Raw genomic sequence first — 10,139 nt, 5'->3', positions numbered from 1 at the left:
CACTCTTCTGCCTTCTTCCGATTGCCCGTAACAGTGATCACACCTTTGGGACCAGGCATCTTCAATTTGAGATACACATAACATGGTCGAGCCATGAAGCGTGCACAAGCTGGCCTGCCCAAAATGGCAGATAAGCACTTTGAAAATCCACAACCTCGAATGTAAACTTTTCTTTGCGGTAATTCTTGGAATCACCGAAAACCACATCAAGAGCAATTTGGCTGAGTGACTCAGCCTTCTTCCCAGGAATGACTTCGTGGAAACTCATGTTGCTGGTACTGAGTCTGGACATCGGAATGCCCATCCCTTTTAACGTCTCTGCGTACAGTATGTTCAAACCACTGCCACCATCCATCAGGACTTTGGTCAGTCGAGTGCCTTCGACAACTGGGTCGACCACCAAAGCTTGCCTCCCAGGGGTGGCAATGTGCATTGGATGATCGGACTGGTCGAATGTGATGGCAGTCTGAGACCACTTCAAATAACTGGGTGTCGCCGGAGCAACCATATTCACCTCACGGTTGATAACTTTCAGTCAACTTTTGCTTTTAACATCAGCAAAAATCATCAGGGTGGAATTGACCTGGGGGTAGCCATCATCACTATCTTCTTTGTCCTCAACTTTGTCCGACTCCTTTTCTTTATCTTTGGGTTGTTTGCCCTGGAACTGCTGGATCAAGAGCCGACACTGTCGAGTGGTATGTTTCGGGTAAATGAGTTTACCCTCTTCATCTTTCTTGGTGTGGATGTGACACGGCAGATCCAACACATCATTTCCGTCTTGGTCTTTAACTTTCTTGGGGTTCCAAGGTCCCTTGGGTTTCCCCTTAAACTTTCCTTGGGTTACAGCCAGGGCTTCCCCAGGAGCAGCTGGCTCAGCTTTCCGCTTCTGTTTCCGATTGGAATTTCCTCCTCCGGTTTTCTGGGCGACTGACTTGTGCTTGCCACTCCGGAGTCGATCCTCATCTTCACCATTGGCGTACTTGGTGGCAATCTCCATCATCCGATTCAGAGACATCTCTCCGGTTCGACCGAATTTCAGATTCAATTCTCTGTACTTGACACCTTCCTTGAAGGCACAGACTGCTTGGTGATCAGGCACATTTTCTACCGTGTGATGCAATGTGATCCATCTCTGGATGTAATCCCTCAAAGTTTCATCCGGTTTCTGCACACAAGACCGCAGTTCTGTAAGACCTGCTGGTCGCTTGCATGTTCCTTCAAATGTTATGACAAACACTCGGGCGAGATCTTCCCAAGTGTAAATGCTGCTAGGTGCTAACTGATTCAGCCATGCTCTGGCCGAGCCCTCCAACATGAGAGGCAGGTGCTTCATGGCCACTTCATCATTGCCACCGCCAATCTGGACGGCCACTCGGTAGTCTTCAAGCCAAGTATCGGGCTTGGACTCACCAGTGAACTTACTGACTCCAGTCGCCAACCTGAAGTTGGGAGGAATCACTGCAGCCCTGATGGCTCTGCTAAAATACTCTAGCCCTGAAACATGCACTCTGCTGCTGGTAGGCGCATCTCTGTCGTGACCTTCTCGATGAGCTCTGTTCCTGTCGACCAAACCTTGAATGAGAATGGATCTCGCATCAAAGCCTGGTTCTCTGGGGTCGAATGGAATACTTCGCCCAACACTATGGGGGCGCCTGTCATCCTGCTGTCGAGGCACGTACGATCCGCTCCTTGGGGGAGGGGCGGGCACTCGACGTCGATCATCACGATCGAATCGGTGATCATACTGCTCGCGGCTCCTATGCTGATTACGCCGGTCGTCACGTCCCTCACGCCTCGGAGGAGATCTTGGGCTATGAGCCGACTGAACTGTGTCTGCGGCAATGGATCTGCTACGAATCATGTTCTGCGACTGAGAAACAACGAAATTCTGGTCTCCTGCTGCCCGGAGTAACGCTCTGATCTGTATCAAGCCTCTGCCAGCCTCTGACTGGGAGGGCTGAATCGACTCCACTATACGGGCTGCAGCTGCTAAATTCTGAATTGGAGTTCGATATACCTGCGGGGGCGGAAAGAGCTGACGTCGACTGGATTCTGGAACCCGTTGACGCGCTCGCTCGTCGAGTGCATGCTGGAGGTTCTCTAGTCGAGTGCGCTCAGCCAAGTTGGCCAGGCGCACGTCCTCCAAGGCACGGGCCTCGGGGGTTTCTCCAACGATAGGAGTGTGAAGTGCATCCATGTTCCGGCGGTGAAGTTCCTCTCTCTGCAGCGACGTGAGAGGCTCGGGGAGATACTCCTCATGGGGATGCGACGGGTCGCCCCCACCTGCGCCTCCGTCGGTGCGGGGAAAATCAGGAGGACTGCGCGGTCCATCGACCATCAGAACCTCCGCCGCCGGATCACTGCTGTCGCACTCGGATGCGGTCTCTGCGGAACCGGTCGACAGGTCGAACAGGCCGTAGAGAGATTCGTCGGGCTCGATCGCCACGACTTGAGGGGTGGCCGACTGGCGGGCCACCGCATGCCTCACCCACCGCTGAAGCCTCGACTGACCGGAGCGCTTGCGCCGGCGGGAGACAGGGAGGGAGGACGCCACAAGAGCCGACCGATACTGGGTCGACGGCTGCCGCAGGAGGACACCACGGACGCATGCGTGAAAGTGCGTCGCCCCGCGGACGGGGAGCGCGTCGACGTCGAGTGGAGCCTCCTAAAGCCAAGCGGAGTCGTCAGCGATGAACGTGAGCGCGCCGAGACGGATCTCGCGGCCCTCCACCAAAACTCCGCCCGAAACCATGATCAAAGGGATCGAAAAAATCGCAACTTCTCCAACAAGTCGCTAAGACACCTGCCCCAAGATGGGCGCAAACTGTCGTGGTTCTAACTCTGACAGTAATGTAGGGGGGTAAGTATGGAGAGGCAAGATCTTAGCTATGGAGTAGTTGTAGGCACACGAGGTTTACGAGTTCAGGCCCTTCTCGGAGAAAGTAATAGCCCTACGTCTCGGAGCCCGGAGGCGGTCGACTGAATTATGTGTGTATAGATTACAGGGGTGCGAACCCTTGTGCCTGTGGAGGGGGGTGGCTTATATAGAGTGCGCCAGGACCCCAGCCAACCCACCGTTACAAGGGGTTTAAAGTACATTAAGGCTGGGCGTTACTGGTAACGCCTCTAATAAAGTACTATACTTGTGAACATATAAACCCTGAAGAACTCGTAGTGACAACCGTTGCTTCCACGTCGCCTTTAAATCGCTCTTGCCACTGCCTATTAATTCAGTGCCCCGCCGGGGGCATTTTCGTCATTTCACGCACCGGAGTATAAAATGGAGCCGCTCCTGTGGAGAAGACCTAGCCGCTGGTCCTCCCACACTCGCGCGGCCCCCTATCCTCTTCCTCCTGCTCACCTCTCTCTCCCCCTCGACCCGCGCCCGCCTCCCTGCCCCGCCGCCATCCAGATCGCTTCCGCTCACCCTCGCCTCACCGCGTCCTCTCCTCCTCCCTGCCCTCTCGGTGCTCAGTGGGACGATCGCGGCTCGCTGGACCTAGCCCCCATCTCCGGCGTTGTGCGCTGTGGTTCTGGTCCGGTCGCAGGTCGCCGCCATGGGAAAGCACGGGCTGAATGGTACTCCCCCTCTCCCCTCTGTGCCCTCTCTCTTCCCCGACCTCTTTCTCTTCCCGCGTTCTGGATCGGGCTGAGAGAGCATGGCTGGTGTGGTCTTCATGCTTGGTGTGGAGGAGCAGGGGAGGGTGAGTAGGATGGGCATGGGGAAGGAGCAGCCAGGCTGGAGCTCCGGCGTCGCTCGCGTCATGGTGGAATGCCGACCATCACTATGGGCTGCAGCTTACCGGTCGTCGTTCCCCAATCTCTGTTGCACATCTTTGGCTTCACCATCTTCCTCCCCTGTTTTTTTCTACCTCTTGCCCCCTTGGTTCTTTAATCTAATTTGGATTTCTTGTTTTGTGTTTTACTAAACAGGGCAAGTATGGGAGCTCCAGTAAGGCCATCGTGAGTAAACATCATGCCTACTTTGTGTGCTTGTTTAGCCTCTTTGTTGTGTTGATTGGGGAATCCTGAGATTTTATTTGGGCAACTTGGCAAACTGGTCCTGACTGACTTCAGCAGTAGCAGGGCCACACTGTGACTGATAAAGAGATTGCAATCGCACGATTTTTTTGCATATATATAGCCATCGCATCACTTATTTTAGAGAGTTATTCATGGATTTGTTGTCTTGTTTGCTTCTCTTCTTGTGTGCTCTGAATACACAACCTGAAATCATGCTTATGTTGTGCAGGTTTAGGACCAGTCCATGTCCGAGACGACGTTTGGGAGGGTGTCCAATTTCATTGGATCTTTTGCAATGTTTCCTCCGAAGGATGAGCCTAGAGGTACCAGAATATTACTATTCAATCTCTTCTCATTTTTCTGCAAGAGTAGATACAGTGTACTGTGTTTGATATGCTAACTCGTTTTGAGGGAGACAGAAAATCTGTGTTGGTTCCTGGGAATCACATTGTTCAAGATAAAACCAGCCAAGTAGTTTTCTTGTTTCTAGCAATGCTCTATTCTATTACAATCTTTTAGAGTTGTAATAGCCGGAGATTCATTTTCAAGTTTGAACTCCTATCCTGTTATTTATGTTTGAGCATGTTCTTCTTATTTCTGTACCAGTACTCTAATTTAACTCTCTAGGAGCTCCCAAGAAAAAGAAGACTTGTTGCGTCCTAATAAAGGATCTCCTTGCTTGCTTGTGCTTGTGCTGGTGGTTTGCTTCCTGCCTACTGCTTTGGGACAGATATATATGCATGTTAGTTCGTCTCTGATGTTTGTAGGGTGTGCCCAGTTTTCTTAGCTTCTTACTAATTCTTGATTCTAGGATCCAGTAGACTAGGTGATCATTGTTTATATATGCCCAAACCAATGCATGTTGTTGTAATATATGTGCTTCAGAATCTGGCAGAGTACCTCTTGTTGTTTACATATGCAAATAGTAATTCTTGGTACTCACTCATATGAGGTATAGTTGTGAGAATCCTGACCTGAAGGTGGAGATTGCTGATGTGAAATGGCGGCGTCACAAGCCAGAAGGTCACCATGGAGACCATAAACAGACCAGCACCCAGCGCTCAGTAGTAGCAATCCAACATAAATGCACAGAACAAGCACGAGGGGACACACGCAACAGCAAGCACGGGGAATAGAGGTGGATAGCCATGACGAGATGGTTGTTTTTCGTACCCGTGGCGCGAGGAGCGCCGGTCAGCCCGGCGGACCTTTGACGTAAGCACGACGCTGAATCAGACACAAGCACGGTCATTGGGGTGCGCGCTGGATCGACAGCCCGCGGCTGTATACAAGCAACCGGCGTGCCGTCCTCGTTTGGCCTATCTATCAGCATTATATCTCCTTCATCAATTATTGTTCTCATATTAGGAACTAGGCTGAAATACACAGATGTCTTAATTGTTGCTTTTCTTAGTGCAGATATGGAAGATCTAAAAGCCTCTGTGAAAGATTTTTGTTCTGCAGAAGCCAATGATCTGGTACACTGGGACCTAAACTTCTGGAGTGAATGACTGCGGGAATCAAAATACAATATTGATGAGGTTCTCTCTTTACAGAAGTAGATTACAATATTGATGAAATTAGCTCCTGGCCATTGCATCATTGCATACTTATTGGAATTTGATTTGCTCATTAATTGTAGGTTTAAACTTTTTTAGCTCTGATGTATGGGAAAATTACTTGCATTCCTCATCTATCATAGATATATTGATATATTGCTCTCCTAAAATGCATTGTTGGCCTAAGATGTTATTATATACGCGACATGTTATTGGCTGAATATGATTCATACTTTACAAACTCCTTACAACTAGAGTAGGATCCAATGAACAGCTGGTGAAAAATAAACTGAACACTTGCTTTGATTTGTTCAAATTTTACAGAAACGGTTATAACACACTTTTCTTTGCAAGCTGGATATGAAGAGAAATATGTTAAATAGACGGAAGAAAAAAATATATTAGGTAAGCGTTAGCAAGTCTGTGCTGGTTGCAGTGCACGGCCACGCCAAATCCACACTGGTTGAGGAGGTGGCTCTGCAACTTGGAGTCCGGCATGACGAGCTCTTCGTCACAATTAGCTCGAGATGATGCAAGCGTTCCTCATGTCCGCCCAGGACGAGAGATACAATGCACTGATGTAGTTTTGTAACCAATCATGTCTTTACACAGGCTTGCTAACCTACATGTCTGCTATCATGTAGTTTACTATTTTTAGGTAAACTTTCAGAGAAAACACATAGTCTGATTTTTTAAGGTGATCATGTCTGATTGGTCTAGGTAGATGGCGAAAGCACATATAATTATACATCATGGATTGCATATGGACTAGAATTTTGCTTGAGCTTTTGCTGGTGATTTGTAACAAAATACTCGATAGTGATTTGGCAAATATAGGATTAAGCATTAGACACTTAATATCTTCCCTTAATATCAAGGAAACGAGATACTGTTGTGACATTTATTTATCCTACATCTCTGTTATTCAGCAATGGTAGTACGAGTCTTGGTACTGTTATTACCTCTGTAATGGATATAATTATTCCTGAATACACAAGACATCCACTTTTCTTGTTAATAACTCATAATTGTGTACTATTTTCAGTACTGCCGTCAGGTACCTGTGTTCTCTACCTTGTTAACCAGTATGTATGTGTATACATTTTTGAATGATTAGTGAGCTAGACCAAGAAGTGAGCTACAATTTAAGTGTTACTTTTTCTTGGAGTACTGAGACGAACACATACAATTCAAGCTATCTTCTTAAAACCTTACTATGCCAAATCCACACTGGCGGAGTAAAGTGCCGCACAATGATAATTTGAGAGGAGACTAATGACATGGTATAAATTTTTCTTTTATAGCTGGTCATTAAATAGTTACCACTGCCTCAATCAGTGCAGCTTAATAAGGTCCTTGATCGAGCACGCATTTGATTTATGCCGCCATAGATCTCATTGGTGAGTGTAGCTATGGGAGTCTAATGCCATCTTTATAAAGACATAAATCATTAACCTGTCACTAGATATATGTATAATAGTAACTTGATTCAAAAATTCAGTTTTGTCAAGTGTGAGTTAATTTTCATGATACCAATGCATTAGAATTCTGTGTTGCAAACTCGCACTTAGATGCTTATTAAGTTTGTGTTTTTATATCATTTTTTTCGAAATGTAATTTGATTATGTGAGGCAGAAGCTTCCTGTCGTTACTGGTACACACAATAAGTAATGGAGAATAGTATGTTTGTGCGCCTCCTGTATTTGATTACAGATGCAAATAAGGCTCCTGGAGCAGCTAAGGAAATAAAGAGCTATATTGGTTGTTCAGCTTCAGATCTTGTGTTGGTAGAAATTGTTATTGTCATTTCTGACTATTATTACTTAACCTTAACTTGTATTTAGAAGAATTAGTAATAACTTACATTACTGGATTATAAATTGTTCATCAGGGTTTCTTTTCAATTTTTTTTCTTGGATCCAGTGGTTTTTGGCAGGCTAGCTTTGTTAATTTTTCAAGATCCATTGTAATCTTTTCAGAATTTCATACTTCACCGTTGTTGGATTATAGCTCCAAAGTGATATGATATTGACATATTCGATCACCACTTCAATTGAGCAGGACAAAGTGATCAGTCGGGACTTCTTAACACATTTGAGTTGAAATGATAGTTCATTTTAAAGTGCCTTGTTTGGTTGACTTTAGTTTTAGTGCTCACTATGAAGTTCTTACTGAAAAGTGTTATGGTTCCTTAGTACCTTCCATAATTTGGTAATCTTGTGTTTATATAGCTGGAATTGTTGTTCTATGCCTAATATCATGAAATTTACCTAAATAATGAGTCTCGCATTGCTATTGTGAAATGTCATATGATGCATGTGTCACTGAAAGGTTGGAGTATGGTGTAGGGTCCTTATTCATTGATGATCTTGAGTCGTTGGAGCTATAGGCTGTAACATCACGACCGCTTGCAACCAACAAAGAGTTGGTCCAGCCATGCTTTCAGGAAATATTGCTCCTTTGTATCCTTTTCGGTTCTCATTCCCTTTGCTTGACCCAATTGAACTTTTTGTGGAAAGTGGTTTGTGCTCCTAAGTAATGTTGGAGAAGATTCTGTATTTGTAGTGATCACAAGATGACAACATCATCGTCCTAAATCTAGCACCCTCAATGGAAATAACATAGCAGCAAAAGAACTTTACCGTATAATATATGCCAACTTCATAGGAGGATCAACATCCAAAGATAACAATCTAAATCATGTCTTGTCACATGTAAGATATGTTGCTATTGATCGTCTGAATGATGCAACTACACAGTTAGAGTATGATCTCCAACAGACAAACATATATTATTGGAGCCTGAACGATGATATTGAAGGAATCTTTGCTTTAGGTAATGATGGATCACCAATGGATATTTAGGGCATATGTATCAACGGCTCTGCCGGATGATCATCGGCTCATAACTACAACCATCTATATGGTGCGCCAATACTATGTATCAGCACGGGGTTCTCTTAAAACACTATGTATCAAAACTAAGTTTCTATTTGCTTACGCTCATTGTAAATTTCTTAGAACAGTATGCATCAGCACTACGAGATCAATATATGCTACCATCATTTAATATCATTGCTTCCTCTTTGTCTATCATCTATATATATATATATATATATATATATATATATATATATATATATATATATATATATATATATATATATATATATATATGCATTAAACACATGCTTCAAAAACCTGGCTGGCCGAGGCACAACTCCTCACGCCCAGGTCGTTCAACATTTTCTTCCGCTTTTGGTGCGTCACATTTAGAGTCTTTCTTTCCCATTTTACCGTGTTTGCATGGTAAGATGTTTGGTTGGATTTGAAGGTTCGTAGCCTTGGCTCCAAAACTTCAAGCTCTTATAGAAAGTAGAACTGAGGGCCTTTTAAAATTGCATAATAGTGTTGTTCAGTGGGATGCAGAATATTTGTTTGTCTGATCGGCTATCCTTGGTGCTGATTTACGTACTGATTTCATCATCATATGACTACACATCATCATATGACTACAATAAAGAAGTTGTGTGTATAAATATTACTAATTGCTGATACTTTGCATCAGTAATTTCAATTCTGTTGTCCCTCCTTAAGATTGCTTGGGAATGTGAGGCTTAAAAGTTTCAATCCTGTGTAATGTGCTTCTCGGGTGTGGATTTGTGTCTGACTAATTAACGGTTCTGTTAATACTGATATGTCCTTGTATATTACATGGGTATTGGAAATTTTTCTCATATGTTTCAATATGTACCCGAATAATATTAATGTATACTCTTTCAATACATGGTGTCATCTAGTGATCATAAAAGCTACTCAATGACCGACCGTTAGCGTGCGGAGTGGCTTTAGGTCTTCTGGCCGTCGAGTGGTTGGATCTTGGTCGAGTGATTGCTTCATGGTCGAGTGTCTTCGAGTCTGTCGAGTGGAACACCTTCAAGTCGATTGAAAGGTGATATCTTCTAGGGATGTCCTTGGGTAGGGTAGTTAGGACAGGTCCATGACCCTACCCTAGATACATGTCTTCATCAGTGGCCTCGTAGCTCACGGTGGCGACAGCCCAAGCCCAGCACGCAGCAGACGGGGGTGCCATGGCGATCCACATCTACTTCCTCCGTTTTTAAATATTTGTCTTTCTATGAGATTTTAACAAGTGACTATATATGGAGCAAAATGAGTAAATCTACACTCTAAAATATGTCTATATACATTCGTATGTGATAGTCCATTTGAAATCTCTAAAAGACAAATATTTAGAAACGGAGGGAGTATGTTACTAGTAGAAAAGGGGGCAACGGTTCAGGCCGTGGCAGCCCATTAGTCCCGGTTCGTGAGCCCAGGGGGCCGGCCGGGCCACGTGGGCCATTGGTCCCGGTTCGTCTGGACCTTTTGGTCCCGGTTGGTGGGACGAACCGGGACCAATGGGCCTGGCTCCTGGCCCACCACCATTGGTCCCGGTTGGTGGCCTGAACCGGGACCAAAGGCTCCCCTTTAGTCCCGGTTCATGCCACGAACCGGGACCAATAGTGCTGCCTATATATACCCTCGCCCGCGA

At 45.5% G+C, this 10,139-nt stretch overlaps 1 long non-coding RNA gene across 11 annotated transcripts; it reads left to right on the top strand.

The window, feature by feature from the left end:
• Window positions 1-3,319: 3,319 nt before the first annotated feature.
• Window positions 3,320-8,636, top strand: LOC147977192 (uncharacterized). Of its 11 annotated transcripts, none has more exons than XR_015601793.1 (5): window positions 3,320-3,582; window positions 3,702-3,808; window positions 3,937-3,966; window positions 4,256-4,349; window positions 4,985-8,636. It is a non-coding gene; the product is annotated as an uncharacterized LOC147977192 (long non-coding RNA). The 11 variants fall into 11 exon arrangements; XR_015601788.1 differs by having other exon boundaries at window positions 3,320-3,808; window positions 5,446-5,567; window positions 7,299-8,636; XR_015601787.1 differs by having other exon boundaries at window positions 3,320-3,808; window positions 5,446-5,567; window positions 5,910-8,636.
• Window positions 8,637-10,139: the final 1,503 nt, after the last annotated feature.

Source organism: Triticum urartu, chromosome 4A (assembly GCF_056163025.1).
Source record: "Triticum urartu cultivar PI428250 chromosome 4A, HENAU_Tu73, whole genome shotgun sequence".
In the NCBI taxonomy this organism is placed as follows: Eukaryota; Viridiplantae; Streptophyta; class Magnoliopsida; order Poales; family Poaceae; genus Triticum; species Triticum urartu.
Note: the sequence above shows the minus strand (reverse complement) of the source record. Positions and strands in the feature narration are given on the sequence as shown.